The following is an 8194-nucleotide window of genomic DNA, read 5'->3' as shown; positions in this document are numbered from 1 at the left end:
GAATCTGTCTGAAAGGTGGGAAAAGAAATGCAGAGGTAAAGAACAGACTTGGACACAGAAGGGTAAGTAGAGAGTGGCACGATTTGAGCAAGATACTCTGACATATGTACAATACCAAGTATGAAGTAGTTAGCTGGTGAGAAGCTCCTCCTCGGGGCTCTGGTGTGCCCTAGACGAGTGGACTGTGGGGTAACAGAGGAGGCTCAAGAGCAGGTGAGAGGGCTGCTCAAAAGGGAATCTCATGTATATATACTGATAGCCGATTTACATTGTGGTACAGCAGAAAGTAACAAACATTGTAAAGCTATTATTCTCCAATTTCAAATTGTTTCTTAAATTGAAAAATGATAGCCACTCCTTGGCCAATTTGGGGAAATAACAAGAAATGCATCACAGTGCATATGTCAAGTAAAATATATACTGGTGCCTTTGTCAAGTAAAATCTGCACCAAGGACTGCTTTAGTATGTATAGACAAACCATAAAGCAAAAACTTCAAATTCAGAGCTAAAATAGCCAGAATCAATTCAGACTCTAGACATAAGTATTCCTCGCTTCGTTTGATTGCCATTTTTTTTTTCTTGTTATTTAATATTTTAAAAATTTATTCATTTTAATTGGAGGCTAATTACTTTACATTATTTTATTGGTTTTGTCATACATTGACATGAATCTGCCCCGGGTGCACATGTGTTCCCCATCTTGAACCCCCTCCCACATCCCTCCCAATGCCATCCCTCTGGTTCATCCCAATACACTAGCCCCGAATATACTACATCATGCATCGAACGTGGACTGGGAATTCATTTCACATATGATAATATATATGTTTAAATTCCATTCTCGGAAATCATTCCACCCTCACCCTCTCTCACAGAGGCGCTGGGATGGATGCACATCCCTGGTCTGAGCCACTCGGGTTCAGGTACTCAGGTACTTCACAAAGACACAGACTTGTTTGGGCCTTCGTTTTGTGCCCTTCCTCGGTCTAAGCAGCTCAGGTGACCAGGTGTTTGGCCAGCAGAGTCGCTGTGACTCATCGCCTCCCCAGTCCCTGCTGCTTGGTTTTCAGGGCATACAAACAGAACACCTTCTCAGGCAGATGTCAACTGGCCAGAAACATAAGTCCTGGCCAGCAAAGAAGTCTGCCTGCATTTTGGTATCGGATGACTTTCTGGGGCCGTGATTGCCCCCCTACTGGCCCTGCCTGACCTCCCCTGTCTGTCTCTGTGGGGGATGGGCCTTTGCAGCTGGCTAGTTCTGCTCAGTCCTTTTTTCTGTGAGCCGGTCTCGCAAAGTCTTAGGTTAGGGCTTTTTGCCTTTTGGCGGGATAGCTATGCTACGGTCTGCTTTGCTATCTTCAGTTAGCTCTTTCAGATTGCCCTCGAGGAATTCAGGCTGGGTCCTCAATGAAGCCTGCACCTCCCTGCCCAGCCCCAACTTGCTAATGGTGGATGCGGGTGTCTGCGCTGCTTCTCTGCTGGGAGTTACCATTGGGAGAGTAATCTGTGGGTTTTGATTATTTCTCTCATTTTCTTCCCACTTATGTTGCCCTCTGAGGTCGAAACTCTCCATGAACTCACAAGTGAGAGTGTTTCCTGGTGTCCAGAACTTTTTAAACTTCTCCCTTTTTTATGCCTCCCTTCCCAGGACAGAGTTCCATCCCTACCTCTTTTGTCTCTCTTTGTATCTTTTATGTTTTTTCCTACCTCCTTTTGAAGCCAATGGGCTGCTTTTCTGGGTGCCTGATGTCCTCAGCTGGCATTCAGTTGTTTCGTGGAATTTACTCAGTGTTCAAAGGTTCTTTTGATGAATTTGAGGGAGAGAAAGTGGTCTCCCCATCATTTTCCTGCACCATCTCCTTCCCTCCCTCCATTTGTTTATTTCTAAAAGTAAAGAAGGATTATCAGTTGATGTCACCGATTTATAGAAACATGAATTCTTTCATATTTTAGTACCTAATAGTAAGCCTCTGATATTCAGAAGTATCCTAAGTAGGAAATTATAAATGTAGTTTGAAAGTTGAGGTCTGTACAAGGATCATTTATTTTAAAATCCTGGAATTTGTGCTGCTGCTCCTGCTGCTACTGCTGCTAAGTCACTTCAGTCGTGTCCGACTCTGTGTGACCCCATAGACAGAAGTCCACCAGGCTCCCCCGTCCCTGGGATTCTCCAGGCAAGAACACCGGAGTGGGTTGCCATTTCATTCTCCAATGTGTGAAAGTGAAAATTGAAAGTGAAGTCTCTCAGTCGTGTCCAACCCTTAGCAACCCCACGGACTGCAGCCTATCCGGCTCCTCCATCCATGGGATTTTCTAGGCAAGAGTACTGGAGTGGTTTGCCGTTGCCTTCTCCGGGAAATTGTGCTACTGACTGGGAAAAATGCACAGCAAAAATTTTGAGAATCGTATTTTCTTCAGCCAGACTTTAATCCTGAGGGGAGAGCTGCATGGGGAACACATGTAAACCCATGGCTTATTCATAGCAATGAATGGCAAAAACCACTACAATACTGTAATTATTTAACTGCTCCAGCTAAAATAAATAAATATTAAAAATGTTGTACAATCATAATGAATGTGATTTGTCTCAAAACATTTTTGATTAAAAGACTTGTCTACTATTAGTATAGAAAAAAGGGTTCCTTTATTGTTTATTGCTTGGATGAAATTTTACTTGCACACTAATTCTATTTTTTAATTTTTAATTATTATTTTTTATTGGTGGCTAATTATTTTACAATATTATATTGGTTTTGCAATACATTGACATTAATCCTCCCCAGGTGCACACGTGCTCCCCTTCTTGAACCCCCCTCCCACATCCCTCCTCCCTTTATCCTACTCCCAGGTCGTCCATGTGCACCAGCCCCAAACGTCCTGCATCATTTGTCGAACCTGGACTGGTGATTCGCTTCACATGTGATAATATACATGTTTCAGTGCCATTCTCCTAAATCATTCCTCTCCCACAGAGTCCAAAAGACTGTTCTATACACCTGTGTCTCTTTTGCTGTCTCATATACAGGGTCATCGTTACCATCTTTCAAAATTGTTTGCGTTAGTATACTGTATTGTTCTTTTTCCTCCTGGCTTACTTCACTCTGTATAATAGGCTCCAGTTTCATTCACCTCATTAGAAATGATTCAAATGCATTCTTTTTAATGGCTGAGTAAAACTCCATTATGTATAGGTACCAAAGCTTCCTTATCAATTCTTCTGCAGATGGACATATAGGTTGCTTCAATGTTCTTGCTATTACAAACAGTGCTGCAATGAACAATCGAATATACGTGTTTCTTTCAAATCTGGTTTCTTCAGTGTTTATGCCCAGGAGTGCGACTGCTGGATTGTATGGCAGTTCTATTTCCACTTTTTTAAAGGAATTTCCACACTGTTCTCCATAGTGGCTGTAGTAGTTTTCATTCCCACCAACAGTGTAACAGGGTTCCCTTTTCTCCAAACCCTCTCCAGCATTTATTGCTTGCAGACTTTTGGATAGCAGCCATTCTGACTTGTGTGAAATGGTACATCTTTGTCATCTTGATTTGCATTTCTCTGATTATGAGGGATGTTGAGCAGTTTTTCTTGTGCTTGTTAGCCATCTGTATGTCTTCTTTGGATAAATATCTGTTTAGATCTTTGGCCCAATTTTTTATTGGGTCGTTTATTTTTCTGGAATTGAGCTGTAGGAGCTGCTTGTATATTTTGGAGAATAATTCTTTGTCAGTTGTTTCAGTGGCTATTATTTTCTCCCATTCTGAAAGCTGTCTTTTCACCTTGTTTATAGTTTCCTTTGCTGTGCAGAAGCTTTTAATTTTCATTAGGTCCCATTTGTTTATTTTGCTTTTAGTTCCAATATTCTGAGAGGTGGCTCATGGAGGATCCTGCTGTGATTTATGTCAGAGAGTGTTTTGCCTATGTTCTCCTCTAGGAGTTTTATAGTTTCTGGTCTTACATTTAGATCTTTAATCCATTTAGAGATTGTTTTTGGGTATGATGTTAGGCAGTGTTCTAGTTTCATTCATTTACCAGTTTCCCCAACACCACTTGTTAAAGAATCTATCTTTTCTCCATTTTATATTCTTGCCTCCTTTGTGAAAGTGAAGGTGTCCATAGGTGCATGGATATATCTCTGGAGTTTCTATTTTGTTTCATTGATCTATATTTCTGTCTTTATGCCAGTACCATACTGTCTTGATGATTGTGGCTTTGTAGTACAGCCTGAAGTTCAGCAGGTTGATTCCCTCAGTTCCATTCTTCTTCAAGATTGCTTTGGCTATTCACAGTTTTTTGTATTTCCATACAAACTGTGAGATTACTTGTTGTAGCTCTGTGAAAAATACTGTTGGTAGCTTGATAGGGATTGCATTGAATGTATGTTACTTTAGGTAGTATACGCATTTTCACAATTATCGGGGACCAGCCTCGATATGGCCCAGGATATCCTCGGGATGAAAGGCGTCGGCGTCAGTGAGAGAGAGAGAGAGAGAAGAAAAAAAACCCAAGCACGGGGTTTGCTCTGTTTACATAGGCCGCAGACGCCCTCTTGAATCACCGCAGGCAGCCCACCAGGGCACCACCTCGAGTGGGTCTTAGAAGCCCAGGCAGATAAATAAAAGCAGAGGGCCAAGCACTCCAAGGATCTCAACCAGAAAAAGGAGAATAGAGAAAAGGACGGAAAAAGAGAAAGAACGACATGGGGAGACCAAGCTTCAGTGAGCAAGGCCCAAAACTTTATTTTCCAGTGCTGCTTTTATACCCTAAGTTGTGCACATAAAAACTAGAGAAAAGGAGGTATAGAGTCACTCCAAAATCACGCGGGGTCTGCAGTCTTGACCCTTATCAGGATCAGGGTTTATTTTTGTATATCTCATGATACACAAAAGTTTTAGGTGATTTACATCATTTTCTGGCCAGGAGGCCTGATGACAGTTTATGGCCCTCTCTCCTAACAAAGGTTAGTTAGCTAGAAAAAGTCTTATATTCTTTTAAAGTGATTTTCATAAAGTCAGGTGCTAGACACATGACAAAGTTACATTCCTATAAGGCAAAAGTGTAGTGAGCTACAAGAAAGGAACTTATTAACTTAAGATCTGATGTGGTTAAATCAAAGGCTACTACTTATATTCTCTACATGTGATTAATATATTTCCAAGGATACAATAGATAAACTTTGCAGCAAGCATTGATTCAACAATGAAATCTTTTTTTAGTAGTATTCTAATGATTTTTACTTCTTCAACAAATTCCTGTATTTTAGAATATTAGGCTTTCTGTCCTTGCATGGCTGGGAGGCTGTAAACAGTCACATTCATAGTTGTAAAAGCCCGGACAAAGTTGTCATGCAAGTTAGAAAGCTATCAGAGGGGCTTGGATTGGAACACTCCTATTAAGCCGAGGAGAACTTTTAACTACAGCTCTGAATTAATGTTTTCAGAGATAGGTGGTTGGGGGGAAGCCCCCGTAAGTATTAGAGGACTTGATAAGAGGTGTAAGATAGTAAGACAGTCAGACTCTGGTTTTCTTTGGGGTAGATGCTCGGGTAAGTCCAGGGGGTTCCTCGAGTCCTGATTAGCCTTTGCCCATCAGGCCTCTTCCCCAATTGACCATTGCCACGGGTAGGATTTCCCTCGCTGGCTCCCGGCACACAATATTTATTCTTCTAATCCATGAACACGGTATATTTCTCCATCTATTAGTGTTCTATTTGATTTCTTTCACCAGTGTCTTATAGTTTTCTATAGAAGTCTTTTGTCCCTTTCCTCCTCCCAGCCCAACCCCTCCCTATCCCAGTTTTAGCATGGCACTGGACTCAGTCTTGACAGGAAAGGGACGGGCCCAAGATGGCGGCAGCTGACAGCAACCACTCTTTCTACCCCATCACAGTGCTCATATACGAGCTCCGCAACGAGGATGTTCAGCTTTGCCCCAACAGCATCTAGAAGCTGTCCACCATTGCTTTGACCCTTGGGGTCGAAAGGGCCCACAGTAAACTTCTGCCCTTCCTTACAGACACAGTCTACGATGAGGACGAGGTCCTTTTGGACCTGGCAGAGCAGTTGGGCACCTTTACCACTGTGGTGGGTGGCCTCGAGTACATGCACTGCCTGTTGCTGCCCCTGAAGTTGCTGGCCACAGTGGAGGAGACGGTGGTGCTGGATAAGGCAATGGAATCCCTGCGGGACATCTCTCATGAGCACTCCCCCTCCGACCTTGAGGTCCACTTCGTGCCCCTGGTGAAGTGGCTGGCGGGTGGAGCCTGGTTCACCTCCCACCCTTCAGCCTGTGGCCTCTTCTCTGTCTGCTACCCCCATGTGTCCAGTGCCATCAAGGCAGAACTTCAACAGTACTTCCAGAACCTGTGCTCAGATGACACCCCCATGGTGCGGTGACCCACAGCCTCCAAGGTTGGGGAGTTCGCCAAGGTGCTGGAGCTGGACAACATCAAGAGCGAGATCATCCCCATGTTCTCCAACCTGGCCTCTGACGAGCAGGACTCGGTGCGGCTGCTAGAAGTGGAGGCATGCGTGAACATCCCCCAACTCCTGCCACAGGAGGCCCTGGAGGACCTGGTGATGGCCACCCTGTGCCAGGTTGCTGAGGACAAGTCCTGGAGCATCCGTTACATGGTGGCCGACAAGTTCACAGGGCTCCAGAAAGCAGTGGGGCCTGAAATCACCCAGAAGAACCTGGGTCCTTCCTTCCAGAACCTGATGAAAGACTGTGAGGCTGACTGAGGTGAGGGCTACCGCCTCCCACAAGGTCAAAGAATTCTGTGAAAATCTCTCCGCTGACTGTCGAGAGAATGTGATCATGACCCAGATCTTGCCCTGCATCAAGGAGCTGGTGTCTGATGCCAACCATCTCGTCAAGTCAGCCCTGGCCTCCATCATCATGGGCCTCTTTCCCATCCTGGGCAAAGACAGCATGATCAAGCACCTCCTGCACCTCTTCCTGGCCCAATTGAAGGACAAGTGCCCGGAGGTGCGGCTGAACATCATCTCCAACCTGGACTGCATGAACGAGGTGATCGGCATCAGGCAGCTGTTGAAGTCCCTACTCCCTGCCATCGTGGAGCTTGCGGAGGATGCCAAGTGGCGGGTGAGGCTGGCCATCATCGAGTATATCCCTCTGCTGGCGGGACAACTGGAGGTGGAGTTCTTTGATGAGAAATTCAACTCCTTGGGCATGGCTTGGCTTGTGGATTATGTCTATGCCATCCGCAAGGTGGCCACCAGCAACCTCAAGAAGCTGGTGGAGAGGTTCGGGAAGAAGTGGGCCCATGCGACTATCATCCCCAAGGTCTTGGCCATGTCTGGGGACCCCAAGTACCTGCACCGCATGACCACACTCTTCTGTATCAATGTGCTGTCTGAGATCTGCGGGCAGGACATCACCACCAAGCACATGCTGCCCACCGTGCTGCACATGGCCGGGGACCTGTTGCCAACCTCCGTTTCAATGTGGCCAAGTCCCTGTAGAAGATCGGGTCCATCCTGGACAACAGCACGCTGCAGAACGAGGTCAAGCCCGTCCTTGAGAAGCTGACACAGGACCAGGACGTGGACGTCAAGTATTTGGCCCAGGAGGCTCTGACTGTTCTGTCTTTCGCCTGATGCTGGAAGAGGACCCACCGCCGGCGTACAGTGTCCACCCTCCCCCGCCAGGCCCCTCCCTGGGGGGACAGTGGGGGTCCTTTGGCTGTCACTCCCCGTGCATGGTCTGACCCCAGGTCCCTCCCCCAGCACGGTTCCTCCCTCAGACCGGGACTCCGACTCCTCACGTCCAGCCCTCACAGGGCTGGGGGCACACAGTGTGGGACGGAGCAGAGACCTGGGAGGACGGGGCCACACCCGCCAGGTGGGCAGTGGCGCGAGCACCCCGGTCGCCAGCCAGTGCTGCTGCATGGGGGCCCCTCCCCCATCTCCTCTGCCTCCCTCCCTTCCTCCTGGTGGTTTTACGTGTCAGTTGTGCCGTTTTTATTTTATCCCCTTTCCCTCCTTTTCACAAAAATAAATGTCTAGAAATTAAAAAAAGAAGCCTTTTGTTGCTTTAGGTAGTTATATCTCTAAGTATTTTATTATTTTCTTTGCAACAGTGAATGAAATAGTTTCCTTAATTTCTCCTTCTATTTTCTCATTATTAGTATATAGGAATGCAAGGGATTTCTGTGTGTTGATTTTATATCCTAC

The 8194-nt window shown here is 45.8% G+C and overlaps 1 pseudogene; it reads left to right on the top strand.

The window, feature by feature from the left end:
* The first annotated feature begins 5845 nt into the window (after positions 1 to 5845).
* Positions 5846 to 7618, top strand: LOC148773100 (serine/threonine-protein phosphatase 2A 65 kDa regulatory subunit A beta isoform pseudogene; annotated as a pseudogene).
* Positions 7619 to 8194: the final 576 nt, after the last annotated feature.

Source organism: Moschus berezovskii, chromosome Y, assembly GCF_049115385.1.
Source record: "Moschus berezovskii isolate FMDL1 chromosome Y, NW_MosBer_1.0, whole genome shotgun sequence".
In the NCBI taxonomy this organism is placed as follows: domain Eukaryota; kingdom Metazoa; phylum Chordata; class Mammalia; order Artiodactyla; family Moschidae; genus Moschus; species Moschus berezovskii.
The sequence above is the reverse complement of the archived record's forward strand: the minus strand, read 5'-3'. Positions and strand labels throughout refer to the sequence as shown.